General features: G+C 35.4%; 10 non-coding genes across 10 annotated transcripts; all 10 read left to right on the plus strand.

The window, feature by feature from the left end:
- Window positions 1–3,016: 3,016 nt before the first annotated feature.
- Window positions 3,017–3,088, plus strand: TRNAW-CCA (transfer RNA tryptophan (anticodon CCA)). The gene has a single exon. It is a non-coding gene; the product is annotated as a tRNA-Trp (tRNA).
- A 1,221-nt stretch (window positions 3,089–4,309) lies between these two features.
- On the plus strand, window positions 4,310–4,381 carry TRNAW-CCA (transfer RNA tryptophan (anticodon CCA)). Its single transcript has one exon. It is a non-coding gene; the product is annotated as a tRNA-Trp (tRNA).
- A 5,373-nt stretch (window positions 4,382–9,754) lies between these two features.
- On the plus strand, window positions 9,755–9,826 carry TRNAW-CCA (transfer RNA tryptophan (anticodon CCA)). Its single transcript has one exon. It is a non-coding gene; the product is annotated as a tRNA-Trp (tRNA).
- A 1,870-nt stretch (window positions 9,827–11,696) lies between these two features.
- On the plus strand, window positions 11,697–11,768 carry TRNAW-CCA (transfer RNA tryptophan (anticodon CCA)). Its single transcript has one exon. It is a non-coding gene; the product is annotated as a tRNA-Trp (tRNA).
- Window positions 11,769–12,342: 574 nt separating this feature from the next.
- TRNAW-CCA (transfer RNA tryptophan (anticodon CCA)) lies at window positions 12,343–12,414 on the plus strand. Its single transcript has one exon. It is a non-coding gene; the product is annotated as a tRNA-Trp (tRNA).
- A 1,221-nt stretch (window positions 12,415–13,635) lies between these two features.
- TRNAW-CCA (transfer RNA tryptophan (anticodon CCA)) lies at window positions 13,636–13,707 on the plus strand. The gene has a single exon. It is a non-coding gene; the product is annotated as a tRNA-Trp (tRNA).
- A 1,868-nt stretch (window positions 13,708–15,575) lies between these two features.
- TRNAW-CCA (transfer RNA tryptophan (anticodon CCA)) lies at window positions 15,576–15,647 on the plus strand. The gene has a single exon. It is a non-coding gene; the product is annotated as a tRNA-Trp (tRNA).
- Window positions 15,648–16,868: 1,221 nt separating this feature from the next.
- TRNAW-CCA (transfer RNA tryptophan (anticodon CCA)) lies at window positions 16,869–16,940 on the plus strand. The gene has a single exon. It is a non-coding gene; the product is annotated as a tRNA-Trp (tRNA).
- A 1,220-nt stretch (window positions 16,941–18,160) lies between these two features.
- TRNAW-CCA (transfer RNA tryptophan (anticodon CCA)) lies at window positions 18,161–18,232 on the plus strand. The gene has a single exon. It is a non-coding gene; the product is annotated as a tRNA-Trp (tRNA).
- A 1,221-nt stretch (window positions 18,233–19,453) lies between these two features.
- Window positions 19,454–19,525, plus strand: TRNAW-CCA (transfer RNA tryptophan (anticodon CCA)). The gene has a single exon. It is a non-coding gene; the product is annotated as a tRNA-Trp (tRNA).
- The last annotated feature ends 83 nt before the right edge of the window (window positions 19,526–19,608 follow it).

Consider the following 19,608-nt stretch of genomic DNA (forward strand, 5'->3'; position numbering starts at 1 on the left):
TCATTTCTCATAATACTTATGCAAAAATAACCCAGTTTATTGGAAATTACCATATATTGACATTGAAGCATACTCTGTACTCTTGGTTTCTTTATGACTAAGTTTTGTTTCATATTGCATCATTTCAATTCCGGTCACAGACAACTTCAAAATTTTCCATAAGTGCTAACACCAACAATTACTTTATTTTGTAAGACATATAGAAGTAATTTGATTTTTTTTGATCAATTTTTCCTTTCAGCTTACTTATTTTGCTAAGAATAATGACTTTACATTTAAGGAAAGACAAACAGTCATATTCTTTGGTTATGGAAGCAAAGATGTGGGCTTGTTTGTTTATCAATAACCAAATTCTTGATTCAGTATTTACAGAAAGTATATTGATAGTCTAAAGCACCACAATCAGTAAATAAGCCACTGCACATAAGTGACCTCGTGGTGCAACGGTAGAGTGTCTGACTCCAGATCAGAAGGTTGCGTGTTCAATTTACGTCAGGGTCAATTGCCATTTTGAAGATGAAATTTACCAAATGAAACACCATAAAAGAAACAAATTGCCAAGTCTGTCATCCACCTTCTGTAATGTGATATTTGCTCACAGGGATAACTATATCACCTGCACAGTTTCATAATAAATGTCCATTCTGCTCATTTCTCAAAATACTTATGCAAAAATAACCCAGTTTATTGGAAATTACCATATATTGACATTGAAGCATACTCTGTACTCTTGGTTTCTTTATGACTAAGTTTTGTTTCATATTGCATCATTTCAATTCCGGTCACAGACAACTTCAAAATTTTCCATAAGTGCTAACACCAACAATTACTTTATTTTGTAAGACATATAGAAGTAATTTGATTTTTTTGATCAATTTTTCCTTTCAGCTTACTTATTTTGCTAAGAATAATGACTTTACATTTAAGGAAAGACAAACAGTCATATTCTTTGGTTATGGAAGCAAAGATGTGGGCTTGTTTGTTTATCAATAACCAAATTCTTGATTCAGTATTTACAGAAAGTATATTGATAGTCTAAAGCACCACAATCAGTAAATAAGCCACTGCGCATAAGTGACCTCGTGGTGCAACGGTAGAGTGTCTGACTCCAGATCAGAAGTTTGCGTGTTCAATTTACGTCAGGGTCAATTGCCATTTTGAAGATGAAATTTACCAAATGAAACACCATAAAAGAAACAAATTGCCAAGTCTGTCATCCACCTTCTGTAATGTGATATTTGCTCACAGGGATAACTATATCACCTGCACAGTTTCATAATAAATGTCCATTCTGCTCATTTCTCAAAATACTTATGCAAAAATAACCCAGTTTCTTGGAAATTACTATATATTGACATTGAAGCATACTCTGTACTCTTGGTTTCTTTATGACTAAGTTTTGTTTTATATTGCAACATTTCAATTCCGGTCACAGACAACTTCAAAATTTTACATATGTGCTAACACCAACAATTACTTTATTTTGTAAGACATATAGAAGTAATTTGATTTTTTTGATCAATTTTTCCTTTCAGCTTACTTATTTTGCTAAGAATAATGACTTTACATTTAAGGAAAGACAAACAGTCATATTCTTTGGTTATGGAAGCAAAGATGTGGGCTTGTTTGCTTATCAAAAAACAAATTCTTGATTCAGTTTTTAAAGAAAGTATATTTATCGTCTAAAGCACCGCAATCAGTAAACAAATCACTGTTCATAAATGACCTCGTGGCGCAACGGTGGCGCGTCTGACTCTAGATCAGAAAATTGCGTGTTCAAATCACGTCGGGGTCAATTGCCATTTTGAAGATGAAATTTACCAAATGAAACACCATAAAAGAAACAAATTGCCAAGTCTGTCATCCACCTTCTGTAATGGGATATTTGCTCACAGGTATAACTATATCACCTGCACAGTTTCATAATAAATGTCCATTCTGCTCATTTCTCATAATACTTATACAAAAAATACCCAGTTAATTGGAAATTACCATATCTTGACATTGAAGCATACTCTGTACTCTTGCTTTCTTTATGACTAAGTTTTGTTTCATAATGCATCATTTCAATTCCGGTCACAGACAACTTCAAAATTTTACATAAGTGCTAACACCAACAATTACTTTATTTTGTAAGACATATAGAAGTAATTTGATTTTTTTGATCAATTTTTCCTTTCAGCTTACTTATTTTGCTAAGAATAATGACTTTACATTTAAGGAAAGACAAACAGTCATATTCTTTGGTTATGGAAGCAAAGATGTGCGCTTTTTAGCTTATCAAAAAACAAATTCTTGATTCAGTTTTTAAAGAAAGTATATTTATCGTCTAAAGCACCGCAATCAGTAAAGAAACCATTGCTCATAAATGACCTTGTGGCGCAACGGTGGCACGTCTGACTCTAGATCAGAAGATTGGGTGTTCAATTCACGTCGGGGTCAATTGCCATTTTGAAGATGAAATTTACCAAATGAAACACCATAAAAGAAACAAATTGCCAAGTCTGTCATCCACCTTCTGTAATGTGATATTTGCTCACAGGTATAACTATATCACCTGCACAGTTTCATAATAAATATCCATTCTGCTCATTTCTCATAATACTTATACAAAAAATACCCAGTTAATTGGAAATTACCATATCTTGACATTGAAGCATACTCTGTACTCTTGGTTTCTTTATGATTAAGTTTTGTTTCATATTGCATCGTTTCATTTCCTGTCAAAGACAACTTCAAAATTTTACATAAGTGCTAACACCAACAATTACTTTATTTTGTAAGACATATAGAAGTAATTTGATTTTTTGATCAATTTTTCCTTTCAGCTTACCTATTTTGTGAAGAATAATGACTTTGCACTGAAGGGGAGACAAACAGTCATATTCTTTGGTTATGGAAGCAAGGATGTGGGCTTGATTGCTTATCAATAATCAAATTCTTGATTCAGTATTTACAGAAAGTATATTGATAGTCTTAAGCACCACAATCAGTAAATAAGCCACTGCACATAAGTGACCTCGTGGCGCAATGGTAGCATGTCTGACTCCAGATCAGAAGGTTGTGTGTTCAAATCACATAGGGGTCATTTACTATTTTGAAGATGAAATTTACCAAATGAAACACCATAAAAGAAACAAATTACCAAGTCTGTCATCCACCTTCTGTAATGTTATATTTGCTCACAAGGATAACTATATCACCTGCACAGTTTCATAATAAATGTCCATTCTGCTCATTTCTCATAATACTTATGCAAAAATAACCCAGTTTATTGGAAATTACCATATATTGACATTGAAGCATACTCTGTACTCTTGGTTTCTTTATGACTAAGTTTTGTTTCATATTGCATCATTTCAATTCCGGTCACAGACAACTTCAAAATTTTACATAAGTGCTAACACCAACAATTACTTTATTTTGTAAGACATATAGAAGTAATTTGATTTTTTTGATCAATTTTTCCTTTCAGCTTACTTATTTTGCTAAGAATAATGACTTTGCATTTAAGGAAAGACAAACAGTCATATTCTTTGGTTATGGAAGCAAAGATGTGCGCTTTTTAGCTTATCAAAAAACAAATTCTTGATTCAGTTTTTAAAGAAAGTATATTTATCGTCTAAAGCACCGCAATCAGTAAAGAAACCATTGCTCATAAATGACCTCGTGGCGCAACGGTGGCGCGTCTGACTCTAGATCAGAAGATTGGGTGTTCAATTCACGTCGGGGTCAATTGCCATTTTGAAGATGAAATTTACCAAATGAAACACCATAAAAGAAACAAATTGCCAAGTCTGTCATCCACCTTCTGTAATGTGATATTTGCTCACAGGTATAACTATATCACCTGCACAGTTTCATAATAAATATCCATTCTGCTCATTTCTCATAATACTTATACAAAAAATACCCAGTTAATTGGAAATTACCATATCTTGACATTGAAGCATACTCTGTACTCTTGGTTTCTTTATGATTAAGTTTTGTTTCATATTGCATCGTTTCATTTCCTGTCAAAGACAACTTCAAAATTTTACATAAGTGCTAACACCAACAATTACTTTATTTTGTAAGACATATAGAAGTAATTTGATTTTTTGATCAATTTTTCCTTTCAGCTTACCTATTTTGTGAAGAATAATGACTTTGCACTGAAGGGGAGACAAACAGTCATATTCTTTGGTTATGGAAGCAAGGATGTGGGCTTGATTGCTTATCAATAATCAAATTCTTGATTCAGTATTTACAGAAAGTATATTGATAGTCTTAAGCACCACAATCAGTAAATAAGCCACTGCACATAAGTGACCTCGTGGCGCAATGGTAGCATGTCTGACTCCAGATCAGAAGATTGCGTGTTCAAATCACGTCGGGGTCAATTGCCATTTTGAAGATGAAATTTACCAAATGAAACACCATAAAAGAAACAAATTGCCAAGTCTGTCATCCACCTTCTGTAATGTGATATTTGCTCACAGGTATAACTATATCACCTGCACAGTTTCATAATAAATATCCATTCTGCTCATTTCTCATAATACTTATACAAAAAATACCCAGTTAATTGGAAATTACCATATCTTGACATTGAAGCATACTCTGTACTCTTGGTTTCTTTATGATTAAGTTTTGTTTCATATTGCATCGTTTCATTTCCTGTCAAAGACAACTTCAAAATTATACATAAGTGCTAACACCAACAATTACTTTACTTTGTAAGACATATAGAAGTAATTTGATTTTTTGATCAATTTTTCCTTTCAGCTTACTTATTTTGCTAAGAATAATGACTTTACATTTAAGGAAAGACAAACAGTCATATTCTTTGGTTATGGAAGCAAAGATGTGGGCTTGTTTGCTTATCAATAACAAAATTCTTGATTCAGTTTTTACAGAAAGTATATTTATCGTCTAAAGCACCGCAATCAGTAAAGAAACCATTGCTCATAAATGACCTTGTGGCGCAACGGTGGCGCGTCTGGCTCTAGATCTGAATATTGCGTGTTCAAATCACGTCGGGGTCAATTACCATTTTGAAGATGAAATTTACCAAATGAAACACCATAAAAGAAACAAATTGCCAAGTCTGTCATCCACCTTCTGTAATGTGATATTTGCTCACAGGTTTAACTATATCACCTGCACAGTTTCATAATAATAATAATAATAATAATAATAATAATTTTATTTATATAGCGCTCTTTCTCCAATAGGACTCAAGGCGCTTAACAGATACACAGCATAATATAGTACAGAAAAATAATGAAGTACATTTTTCATAAAATACAGAAGCATGAAGATACTAAAAGAGACACTATGGAAATGCTTGAGTAAACAGGAAAGTCTTGAGTCTACTTTTGAAGGATTCTATAGTTGGGGCCTCTCGCACTGTGCTGGGAAGTGAGTTCCATAGAGTCGGAGCCGCATGACTAAAAGCTCGACCCCCAGATGAATTACGGTAGATTCTAGGTACTGCTAAAAGTCCTTCATCTACAGATCGCAGTAATCGAGTGGGGCAGTATGGGATCAGAAGCTGTTTCAGGTACCTTGGGCCTTGGTCATGTAATGCTTTGAAACTCAGTAAGCCAATCTTGAAGAGGATTCACCATCTTACAGGCAGCCAGTGAAGGGAGTAGAGGATGGGTGTTATGTGGCTGGAACGGGGCTGGTTGGTTAACAGCCTGGCAGCTGTGTTTTGCACCAGCTGTAAGCGTTGCAATTCTTTTGCTGGTAGACCAAGGTAGAGGGCATTACAGTAGTCTAATCGAGATGATACAAATGCATGTATGACTTTTGGCATATCATCTGAGGGAATTAAGTGCTTGATTCTGGCTATGTTCCTCAGGTGAAAGAATGAGGATTTGATTGTGGCTGATATCTGATGTTTAAGTGTCAAGCCATCATCCAGGACAACGCCAAGATTCCGCACATGATCACTGGTCTGTAATTCTGAATCCCCGAGTGTAAGACCAGTTGGTTGGCTATGCTGCAGTCTTGTCCTTTGATGTTGCGGTCGTATTATAAGGACCTCTGTTTTATCCGGGTTCAGTCGCAGCCAACTGGCGCTCATCCACTCCTGTAGTTCAGCTAGACAGCCATTCAGGGTTGCTACTGGGTTATCAGTGCCCGGAGCAAAGGACAAGTACAGTTGTGTATCATCTGCATAGCAGTGGTAGACCAGGCCATGGCGCCTGATTATTTCGCCCAATGGGAGCATGTATACTGCAAAAAGCATGGGGGATAGTATAGAACCTTGTGGGACACCACATGGCAATGGCACTGGTGGTGATGAGTATAATCCAGATGATACTCTCTGTGACCTGCCTGTGAGAAATGATTTGAACCAGTTTAGGACTGTGCCATCCAGACCACAGAAGTGTATCAGTCGCTCAATCAGAAGCCCGTGGTCCACGGTATCAAATGCTGCCGAGAGATCCAGAAGGATTAATATTGAACAGTCACCTCTGTCTTTTGCCATCAGAAGATCATTTAACACACACACCAGGGCTGTTTCAGTGCTATGTCTTCTCCTGAATCCTGATTGAAATGGATCATAAATATCATGGGTTGTCAGGCGAGTTTCCAGTTGATTTGCAACCACTTTCTCAATAACCTTTCCTAGGAAAGGAAGGTTTGATACCGGTCTGTAGTTGGACATGCAGTCGGGATCTAAATTAGGTTTTTTAAGAAGTGGTCTAACAATTGCTTCCTTTAGGGGTCCAGGAAAAATGCCTGTCTGCAAAGAGCATTGAACAATTTTTGCAAAGACAGGACCGATTATTTCCGTACAACCTATTAAAAGCTTGGTTGAGGCTGGGTCCAGACCACAGGTGGTGGGACGCAAAATCCGAGCAATTTCAGCAGTGTCCTTTACATCCACTGGGTCAAAGCTGGTCCATGAAGGCAGGTAGCTTATATTGGCAGGCTTTGTAGTTTGGCTCTCCTTTGATGGCACTGTGGATATTCCAGCCCGGATGGTGGATATTTTATCTGCAAAGAAGTTTGCAAACTCGTTGCATCTTGCTTGGGAAAGGGTCTCATCAGTCTGCAGGCATGCTGGCTTGCAAAGCATCTCCACTGTGCGGAAAAGTTGAGCTGGCCTATTGTTTGCTGCTGTGATCTCATTTGACAGGAACTGTGATTTCTTGCGAGTGATTGTCGATTGATATTCTTCGTTATGCTTTATTAGTTTTATTTTGTCATCCACTAGGTTAGTCTTCCTCCATCGTCTTTCCAGTCTACGCCCCCTTTTCTTGAGCTCACTAACACTGTTGTCGTACCATGGAGCTTGACGATGTGGTTTACGAGGTCTTATACGCACAGGGGCGATAATATCAATTGCAGCCTTAACATCCCTATTATAATAACGGACTAGGGAACAGGGATCTTCACAGGCACCCAGTATAGCAGAGAGATCCATATTTGCTGCAAGAGCCTGGGGAGTCATACCCCTCCTTGGACGGTACCTGGTCAACTCCACGGGCAGAGATCTTATTTGAGGGGTTGCAACTGAGAACCAGAGGGAGTAGTGGTCTGACCAGATGACTGGGTTTATTTTTAGGTCAGTGACTTCTAATCCAATCTGAAAGACAAGATCAAGAGTGTGACCACTTTTATGTGTGGCAGAGGGAATTATCTGTGTGAAGCCCAGACCATTCATTGTGCACAGGAGGTCTTGGCCAAGGCGTGAGAGCTCATCATCCACCCATGCATTGAAATCCCCGAGGATGAGCCATCTTTGATGTTCCAGAACCAGGCCAGCAACAGTGTCTGCAATTTCTTGTAGAAATATCTTTCCATCTCCAGGTGGCCGGTAGATGAGAAGTACTCTGAAACCTAATCCTGTCGAACTCTGGGCAGCAATGCACTCAAATGAGCGAGTAGTTTCAATAGGGTGGACCCTAAGTTTAAGTTCATTTTTGAAGCAGATAGCCACCCCGCCACCCCTGCGGTCCAGTCTTGGGTTGTGGATGACAGAGTAGTTTGTTGGTACCGCAGCCTCTAATATAGGTGCTGCATTTTCATCTAGCCAGGTCTCTGTAATACAGGCTAGATCTGCAGATTCAATAAGGTCAGCAATTGTTGCAGTCTTGTTTCTTATAGATCTGGCATTACAAAGGACTGACCTGATTGGGCATACCAGAGGGCCTTCCGTTTTCTTTATGTTAATTGCAGGAGCTCTGGGTATGGGGGTCACAAAGCGAGAGTTGACAGTTCTGTCCTTCCAAACATAGGGCCGTCTTTTGGGTATTACTTCTATTTGATTGTTCTTTGTGTATGGGGGTGAGCAGGTGGGCAAAGGACGTAGATGGTTACCGGGGGAAATAAGTTTCCTGCCTGCTCGCTTCCCACGAATGCGCCTGTTTTTTCTTTTTAAAATGCCAAGGGATTGGAGAATAGAAGCCTGTGATGGTGTGATAGGAACTGCAGAACGTGGTGGGCGGAGTGAAAGAATGAAGCTGGAGCAATATGTATACATTTGGTCATCAATGACAGATTACTATGAGTTTGAGCTGCATATGATGATGAGAGAGGGAGAGAAAGCAGTGTTTTTTTGTTTTTGTTTTTTTTTTCTTCCTTTTTGTGTTTTGTTTTCCCCCAATTGGTATTTGGTCCAAAATTCTAATGGGTTTATGAACAAAGTTATTGCTATAACCTATTGGGTATATTTGAAGCAAGTGATAAATAAAATAGCTGCTGATTTAATCAATTATCCTTGCATAGGCAGACTTTTGGGAAGGTGTTAGAAGCCAATTCCTACTGTGTAGGTGTGAAAAGTCTCAGTGTGAGAGGCCTTTGAAGTAGGTTTCTTGTGTGTGGGGGGAAGTGATAACATGTCCTGGGAAATGGATCCTGAGTTGAAACAGTGAGCCTTCAGCAATTCAGAGCCTGAATATACTGATATTAGTAGATTAATGCAATAAATCAGTTATTAGTTGCTCAGAGAACAGAGGTGGATGATGTCTTAGTGAGGGGCTAGATGTAGCCAAAGATAGGTTGTAATCCACAGTACCTTATCTGGGCAATGTCCAATGCAGAGTGCAGCAGCTGCTAAACTGAAGGATTTCTCAGTGGAGGTTTGCAGAGGATTCAGTCCAGGATTCAATCCAGTGTGTATCTCAGCGCAGGAATGCAATCCGTTGGTTTTGATGAGATGCCCGCGTAGAGTAGTACAAGTTAAAGGTAAGTCCTTGGATATTTCTGATGATTCATAGGTCAGTTGTGGTGAATTTAAGCTGTTTTATGGAGATGATCAGGAGCATACAAAAGGTGAGGCAGCCATCTTGGGCGCCCCTCCTCCTCAATATCCATGTCCATTCTGCTCATTTCTCATAATACTTATGCAAAAATAACCCAGTTAATTGGAAATTACCATATATTGACATTGAAGCATACTCTGTACTCTTGGTTTCTTTATGATTAAGTTTTGTTTCATATTGCATCGTTTCATTTCCGGTCAAAGACAACTTCAAAATTTTACATAAGTGCTAACACCAACAATTACTTTATTTTGTAAGACATTTAGAAGTAACTTGACTATTTTGATCAATTTTTCCTTTCAGCTTACCTATTTTGTTAAGAATAATGACTTTGCACTGAAGGGGAGACAAACAGTCATATTCTTTGGTTATGGAAGCAAGGATTTGGGCTTGATTGCTTATCAATAACCAAATTCTTGATTCAGTATTTACAGAAAGTATATTGGTAGTCTAAAGCACCACAATCAGTAAATAAGCCACTGCTCATAAGTGACCTCGTGATGCAACGGTAGCGTGTCTGACTCCAGATCAGAAGATTGCGTGTTCAATTCACGTTGGGGTCAATTGCCATTTTGAAGATGAAATTTACCAAATGAAACACCATAAAAGAAACAAATTACCAAGTCTGTCATCCACCTTCTGTAATGTGATATTTGCTCACAAGGTATAATTATATCACCTGCATAGTTTCATAATAAATGTTCATTCTGCTCATTTCTCATAATACTTATGCAAAAATAACCCAGTTTATTGGAAATTACCATATATTGACATTGAAGCATACTCTGTACTCTTGGTTTCTTTATGACTAAGTTTTGTTTCATATTGCATCATTTCAATTCCGGTCACAGACAACTTCAAAATTTTCCATAAGTGCTAACACCAACAATTACTTTATTTTGTAAGACATATAGAAGTAATTTGATTTTTTTTGATCAATTTTTCCTTTCAGCTTACTTATTTTGCTAAGAATAATGACTTTACATTTAAGGAAAGACAAACAGTCATATTCTTTGGTTATGGAAGCAAAGATGTGGGCTTGTTTGTTTATCAATAACCAAATTCTTGATTCAGTATTTACAGAAAGTATATTGATAGTCTAAAGCACCACAATCAGTAAATAAGCCACTGCACATAAGTGACCTCGTGGTGCAACGGTAGAGTGTCTGACTCCAGATCAGAAGGTTGCGTGTTCAATTTACGTCAGGGTCAATTGCCATTTTGAAGATGAAATTTACCAAATGAAACACCATAAAAGAAACAAATTGCCAAGTCTGTCATCCACCTTCTGTAATGTGATATTTGCTCACAGGGATAACTATATCACCTGCACAGTTTCATAATAAATGTCCATTCTGCTCATTTCTCAAAATACTTATGCAAAAATAACCCAGTTTATTGGAAATTACCATATATTGACATTGAAGCATACTCTGTACTCTTGGTTTCTTTATGACTAAGTTTTGTTTCATATTGCATCATTTCAATTCCGGTCACAGACAACTTCAAAATTTTCCATAAGTGCTAACACCAACAATTACTTTATTTTGTAAGACATATAGAAGTAATTTGATTTTTTTGATCAATTTTTCCTTTCAGCTTACTTATTTTGCTAAGAATAATGACTTTACATTTAAGGAAAGACAAACAGTCATATTCTTTGGTTATGGAAGCAAAAATGTGGGCTTGTTTGCTTATCAAAAAACAAATTCTTGATTCAGTTTTTAAAGAAAGTATATTTATCGTCTAAAGCACCGCAATCAGTAAACAAATCACTGTTCATAAATGACCTCGTGGTGCAACGGTGGCGCGTCTGACTCTAGATCAGAAAATTGCGTGTTCAAATCACGTCGGGGTCAATTGCCATTTTGAAGATGAAATTTACCAAATGAAACACCATAAAAGAAACAAATTGCCAAGTCTGTCATCCACCTTCTGTAATGGGATATTTGCTCACAGGTATAACTATATCACCTGCACAGTTTCATAATAAATGTCCATTCTGCTCATTTCTCATAATACTTATACAAAAAATACCCAGTTAATTGGAAATTACCATATCTTGACATTGAAGCATACTCTGTACTCTTGCTTTCTTTATGACTAAGTTTTGTTTCATAATGCATCATTTCAATTCCGGTCACAGACAACTTCAAAATTTTACATAAGTGCTAACACCAACAATTACTTTATTTTGTAAGACATATAGAAGTAATTTGATTTTTTGATCAATTTTTCCTTTCAGCTTACCTATTTTGTGAAGAATAATGACTTTGCACTGAAGGGGAGACAAACAGTCATATTCTTTGGTTATGGAAGCAAGGATGTGGGCTTGATTGCTTATCAATAATCAAATTCTTGATTCAGTATTTACAGAAAGTATATTGATAGTCTTAAGCACCACAATCAGTAAATAAGCCACTGCACATAAGTGACCTCGTGGCGCAATGGTAGCATGTCTGACTCCAGATCAGAAGATTGCGTGTTCAAATCACGTCGGGGTCAATTGCCATTTTGAAGATGAAATTTACCAAATTAAACACCATAAAAGAAACAAATTGCCAAGTCTGTCATCCACCTTCTATAATGTGATATTTGCTCACAGGTATAACTATATCACCTGCACAGTTTCATAATAAATGTCCATTCTGCTCATTTCTCATAATACTTATACAAAAAATACCCAGTTAATTGGAAATTACCATATCTTGACATTGAAGCATACTCTGTACTCTTGGTTTCTTTATGATTAAGTTTTGTTTCATATTGCATCGTTTCATTTCCTGTCAAAGACAACTTCAAAATTTTACATAAGTGCTAACACCAACAATTACTTTATTTTGTAAGACATATAGAAGTAATTTGATTTTTTGATCAATTTTTCCGTTCAGCTTACCTATTTTGTGAAGAATAATGACTTTGCACTGAAGGGGAGACAAACAGTCATATTCTTTGGTTATGGAAGCAAGGATGTGGGCTTGATTGCTTATCAATAATCAAATTCTTGATTCAGTATTTACAGAAAGTATATTGATAGTCTTAAGCACCACAATCAGTAAATAAGCCACTGCACATAAGTGACCTCGTGGCGCAATGGTAGCATGTCTGACTCCAGATCAGAAGGTTGTGTGTTCAAATCACATCGGGGTCATTTACTATTTTGAAGATGAAATTTACCAAATGAAACACCATAAAAGAAACAAATTACCAAGTCTGTCATCCACCTTCTGTAATGTTATATTTGCTCACAAGGATAACTATATCACCTGCACAGTTTCATAATAAATGTCCATTCTGCTCATTTCTCAAAATACTTATGCAAAAATAACCCAGTTTATTGGAAATTACCATATATTGACATTGAAGCATACTCTGTACTCTTGGTTTCTTTATGACTAAGTTTTGTTTTATATTGCAACATTTCAATTCCGGTCACAGACAACTTCAAAATTTTACATAAGTGCTAACACCAACAATTACTTTATTTTGTAAGACATATAGAAGTAATTTGATTTTTTTGATCAATTTTTCCTTTCAGCTTACTTATTTTGCTAAGAATAATGACTTTACATTTAAGGAAAGACAAACAGTCATATTCTTTGGTTATGGAAGCAAAGATGTGGGCTTGTTTGCTTATCAAAAAACAAATTCTTGTTTCAGTTTTTAAAGAAAGTATATTTATCGTCTAAAGCACCGCAATCAGTAAACAAATCACTGTTCATAAATGACCTCGTGGCGCAACGGTGGCGCGTCTGACTCTAGATCAGAAAATTGCGTGTTCAAATCACGTCGGGGTCAATTGCCATTTTGAAGATGAAATTTACCAAATGAAACACCATAAAAGAAACAAAGTGCCAAGTCTGTCATCCACCTTCTGTAATGGGATATTTGCTCACAGGTATAACTATATCACCTGCACAGTTTCATAATAAATGTCCATTCTGCTCATTTCTCATAATACTTATACAAAAAATACCCAGTTAATTGGAAATTACCATATCTTGACATTGAAGCATACTCTGTACTCTTGCTTTCTTTATGACTAAGTTTTGTTTCATAATGCATCATTTCAATTCCGGTCACAGACAACTTCAAAATTTTACATAAGTGCTAACACCAACAATTACTTTATTTTGTAAGACATATAGAAGTAATTTGATTTTTTGATCAATTTTTCCTTTCAGCTTACCTATTTTGTGAAGAATAATGACTTTGCACTGAAGGGGAGACAAACAGTCATATTCTTTGGTTATGGAAGCAAGGATGTGGGCTTGATTGCTTATCAATAATCAAATTCTTGATTCAGTATTTACAGAAAGTATATTGATAGTCTTAAGCACCACAATCAGTAAATAAGCCACTGCACATAAGTGACCTTGTGGCGCAATGGTAGCATGTCTGACTCCAGATCAGAAGGTTGTGTGTTCAAATCACATCGGGGTCATTTACTATTTTGAAGATGAAATTTACCAAATGAAACACCATAAAAGAAACAAATTACCAAGTCTGTCATCCACCTTCTGTAATGTTATATTTGCTCACAAGGATAACTATATCACCTGCACAGTTTCATAATAAATGCCCATTCTGCTCATTTCTCATAATACTTATTCAAAAATAACCCAGTTTATTGGAAATTACCATATATTGACATTGAAGCATACTCTGTACTCTTGGTTTCTTTATGACTAAGTTTTGTTTTATATTGCAACATTTCAATTCCGGTCACAGACAACTTCAAAATTTTACATAAGTGCTAACACCAACAATTACTTTATTTTGTAAGACATATAGAAGTAATTTGATTTTTTTGATCAATTTTTCCTTTCAGCTTACTTATTTTGCTAAGAATAATGACTTTACATTTAAGGAAAGACAAACAGTCATATTCTTTGGTTATGGAAGCAAAGATGTGGGCTTGTTTGCTTATCAAAAAACAAATTCTTGTTTCAGTTTTTAAAGAAAGTATATTTATCGTCTAAAGCACCGCAATCAGTAAACAAATCACTGTTCATAAATGACCTCGTGGCGCAACGGTGGCGCGTCTGACTCTAGATCAGAAAATTGCGTGTTCAAATCACGTCGGGGTCAATTGCCATTTTGAAGATGAAATTTACCAAATGAAACACCATAAAAGAAACAAATTGCCAAGTCTGTCATCCACCTTCTGTAATGGGATATTTGCTCACAGGTATAACTATATCACCTGCACAGTTTCATAATAAATGTCCATTCTGCTCATTTCTCATAATACTTATACAAAAAATACCCAGTTAATTGGAAATTACCATATCTTGACATTGAAGCATACTCTGTACTCTTGCTTTCTTTATGACTAAGTTTTGTTTCATAATGCATCATTTCAATTCCGGTCACAGACAACTTCAAAATTTTACATAAGTGCTAACACCAACAATTACTTTATTTTGTAAGACATATAGAAGTAATTTGATTTTTTTGATCAATTTTTCCTTTCAGCTTACTTATTTTGCTAAGAATAATGACTTTACATTTAAGGAAAGACAAACAGTCATATTCTTTGGTTATGGAAGCAAAGATGTGCGCTTTTTAGCTTATCAAAAAACAAATTCTTGATTCAGTTTTTAAAGAAAGTATATTTATCGTCTAAAGCACCGCAATCAGTAAAGAAACCATTGCTCATAAATGACCTTGTGGCGCAACGGTGGCACGTCTGACTCTAGATCAGAAGATTGGGTGTTCAATTCACGTCGGGGTCAATTGCCATTTTGAAGATGAAATTTACCAAATGAAACACCATAAAAGAAACAAATTGCCAAGTCTGTCATCCACCTTCTGTAATGTGATATTTGCTCACAGGTATAACTATATCACCTGCACAGTTTCATAATAAATATCCATTCTGCTCATTTCTCATAATACTTATACAAAAAATACCCAGTTAATTGGAAATTACCATATCTTGACATTGAAGCATACTCTGTACTCTTGGTTTCTTTATGATTAAGTTTTGTTTCATATTGCATCGTTTCATTTCCTGTCAAAGACAACTTCAAAATTTTACATAAGTGCTAACACCAACAATTACTTTATTTTGTAAGACATATAGAAGTAATTTGATTTTTTGATCAATTTTTCCTTTCAGCTTACCTATTTTGTGAAGAATAATGACTTTGCACTGAAGGGGAGACAAACAGTCATATTCTTTGGTTATGGAAGCAAGGATGTGGGCTTGATTGCTTATCAATAATCAAATTCTTGATTCAGTATTTACAGAAAGTATATTGATAGTCTTAAGCACCACAATCAGTAAATAAGCCACTGCACATAAGTGACCTCGTGGCGCAATGGTAGCATGTCTGACTCCAGATCAGAAGGTTGTGTGTTCAAATCACATAGGGGTCATTTACTATTTTGAAGATGAAATTTACCAAATGAAACACCATAAAAGAAACAAATTACCAAGTCTGTCATCCACCTTCTGTAATGTTATATTTGCTCACAAGGATAACTATATCACCTGCACAGTTTCATAATAAATGTCCATTCTGCTCATTTCTCATAATACTTATGCAAAAATAACCCAGTTTATTGGAAATTACCATATATTGACATTGAAGCATACTCTGTACTCTTGGTTTCTTTATGACTAAGTTTTGTTTCATATTGCATCATTTCAATTCCGGTCACAGACAACTTCAAAATTTTACATAAGTGCTAACACCAACAATTACTTTATTTTGTAAGACATATAGAAGTAATTTGATTTTTTTGATCAATTTTTCCTTTCAGCTTACTTATTTTGCTAAGAATAATGACTTTGCATTTAAGGAAAGACAAACAGTCATATTCTTTGGTTATGGAAGCAAAGATGTGCGCTTTTTAGCTTATCAAAAAACAAATTCTTGATTCAGTTTTTAAAGAAAGTATATTTATCGTCTAAAGCACCGCAATCAGTAAAGAAACCATTGCTCATAAATGACCTCGTGGCGCAACGGTGGCGCGTCTGACTCTAGATCAGAAGATTGGGTGTTCAATTCACGTCGGGGTCAATTGCCATTTTGAAGATGAAATTTACCAAATGAAACACCATAAAAGAAACAAATTGCCAAGTCTGTCATCCACCTTCTGTAATGTGATATTTGCTCACAGGTATAACTATATCACCTGCACAGTTTCATAATAAATATCCATTCTGCTCATTTCTCATAATACTTATACAAAAAATACCCAGTTAATTGGAAATTACCATATCTTGACATTGAAGCAAACTCTGTACTCTTGGTTTCTTTATGATTAAGTTTTGTTTCATATTGCATCGTTTCATTTCCTGTCAAAGACAACTTCAAAATTTTACATAAGTGCTAACACCAACAATTACTTTATTTTGTAAGACATATAGAAGTAATTTGATTTTTTGATCAATTTTTCCTTTCAGCTTACCTATTTTGTGAAGAATAATGACTTTGCACTGAAGGGGAGACAAACAGTCATATTCTTTGGTTATGGAAGCAAGGATGTGGGCTTGATTGCTTATCAATAATCAAATTCTTGATTCAGTATTTACAGAAAGTATATTGATAGTCTTAAGCACCACAATCAGTAAATAAGCCACTGCACATAAGTGACCTCGTGGCGCAATGGTAGCATGTCTGACTCCAGATCAGAAGATTGCGTGTTCAAATCACGTCGGGGTCAATTGCCATTTTGAAGATGAAATTTACCAAATGAAACACCATAAAAGAAACAAATTGCCAAGTCTGTCATCCACCTTCTGTAATGTGATATTTGCTCACAGGTATAACTATATCACCTGCACAGTTTCATAATAAATATCCATTCTGCTCATTTCTCATAATACTTATACAAAAAATACCCAGTTAATTGGAAATTACCATATCTTGACATTGAAGCATACTCTGTACTCTTGGTTTCTTTATGATTAAGTTTTGTTTCATATTGCATCGTTTCATTTCCTGTCAAAGACAACTTCAAAATTATACATAAGTGCTAACACCAACAATTACTTTACTTTGTAAGACATATAGAAGTAATTTGATTTTTTGATCAATTTTTCCTTTCAGCTTACTTATTTTGCTAAGAATAATGACTTTACATTTAAGGAAAGACAAACAGTCATATTCTTTGGTTATGGAAGCAAAGATGTGGGCTTGTTTGCTTATCAATAACAAAATTCTTGATTCAGTTTTTACAGAAAGTATATTTATCGTCTAAAGCACCGCAATCAGTAAAGAAACCATTGCTCATAAATGACCTTGTGGCGCAACGGTGGCGCGTCTGGCTCTAGATCTGAATATTGCGTGTTCAAATCACGTCGGGGTCAATTACCATTTTGAAGATGAAATTTACCAAATGAAACACCATAAAAGAAACAAATTGCCAAGTCTGTCATCCACCTTCTGTAATGTGATATTTGCTCACAGGTTTAACTATATCACCTGCACAGTTTCATAATAAATGTCCATTCTGCTCATTTCTCATAATACTTATGCAAAAATAACCCAGTTAATTGGAAATTACCATATATTGACATTGAAGCATACTCTGTACTCTTGGTTTCTTTATGATTAAGTTTTGTTTCATATTGCATCGTTTCATTTCCTGTCAAAGACAACTTCAAAATTTTACATAAGTGCTAACACCAACAATTACTTTATTTTGTAAGACATATAGAAGTAATTTGATTTTTTGATCAATTTTTCCGTTCAGCTTACCTATTTTGTGAAGAATAATGACTTTGCACTGAAGGGGAGACAAACAGTCATATTCTTTGGTTATGGAAGCAAGGATGTGGGCTTGATTGCTTATCAATAATCAAATTCTTGATTCAGTATTTACAGAAAGTATATTGATAGTCTTAAGCACCACAATCAGTAAATAAGCCACTGCACATAAGTGACCTCGTGGCGCAATGGTAGCATGTCTGACTCCAGATCAGAAGGTTGTGTGTTCAAATCACATCGGGGTCATTTACTATTTTGAAGATGAAATTTACCAAATGAAACACCATAAAAGAAACAAATTACCAAGTCTGTCATCCACCTTCTGTAATGTTATATTTGCTCACAAGGATAACTATATCACCTGCACAGTTTCATAATAAATGTCCATTCTGCTCATTTCTCAAAATACTTATGCAAAAATAACCCAGTTTATTGGAAATTACCATATATTGACATTGAAGCATACTCTGTACTCTTGGTTTCTTTATGACTAAGTTTTGTTTTATATTGCAACATTTCAATTCCGGTCACAGACAACTTCAAAATTTTACATAAGTGCTAACACCAACAATTACTTTATTTTGTAAGACATATAGAAGTAATTTGATTTTTTTGATCAATTTTTCCTTTCAGCTTACTTATTTTGCTAAGAATAATGACTTTACATTTAAGGAAAGACAAACAGTCATATTCTTTGGTTATGGAAGCAAAGATGTGGGCTTGTTTGCTTATCAAAAAACAAATTCTTGTTTCAGTTTTTAAAGAAAGTATATTTATCGTCTAAAGCACCGCAATCAGTAAACAAATCACTGTTCATAAATGACCTCGTGGCGCAACGGTGGCGCGTCTGACTCTAGATCAGAAAATTGCGTGTTCAAATCACGTCGGGGTCAATTGCCATTTTGAAGATGAAATTTACCAAATGAAACACCATAAAAGAAACAAAGTGCCAAGTCTGTCATCCACCTTCTGTAATGGGATATTTGCTCACAGGTATAACTATATCACCTGCACAGTTTCATAATAAATGTCCATTCTGCTCATTTCTCATAATACTTATACAAAAAATACCCAGTTAATTGGAAATTACCATATCTTGACATTGAAGCATACTCTGTACTCTTGCTTTCTTTATGACTAAGTTTTGTTTCATAATGCATCATTTCAATTCCGGTCACAGACAACTTCAAAATTTTACATAAGTGCTAACACCAACAATTACTTTATTTTGTAAGACATATAGAAGTAATTTGATTTTTTGATCAATTTTTCCTTTCAGCTTACCTATTTTGTGAAGAATAATGACTTTGCACTGAAGGGGAGACAAACAGTCATATTCTTTGGTTATGGAAGCAAGGATGTGGGCTTGATTGCTTATCAATAATCAAATTCTTGATTCAGTATTTACAGAAAGTATATTGATAGTCTTAAGCACCACAATCAGTAAATAAGCCACTGCACATAAGTGACCTCGTGGCGCAATGGTAGCATGTCTGACTCCAGATCAGAAGGTTGTGTGTTCAAATCACATCGGGGTCATTTACTATTTTGAAGATGAAATTTACCAAATGAAACACCATAAAAGAAACAAATTACCAAGTCTGTCATCCACCTTCTGTAAT

This window comes from Pseudophryne corroboree, chromosome 6 (assembly GCF_028390025.1).
Source record: "Pseudophryne corroboree isolate aPseCor3 chromosome 6, aPseCor3.hap2, whole genome shotgun sequence".
Lineage (NCBI taxonomy): Eukaryota > Metazoa > Chordata > Amphibia > Anura > Myobatrachidae > Pseudophryne > Pseudophryne corroboree.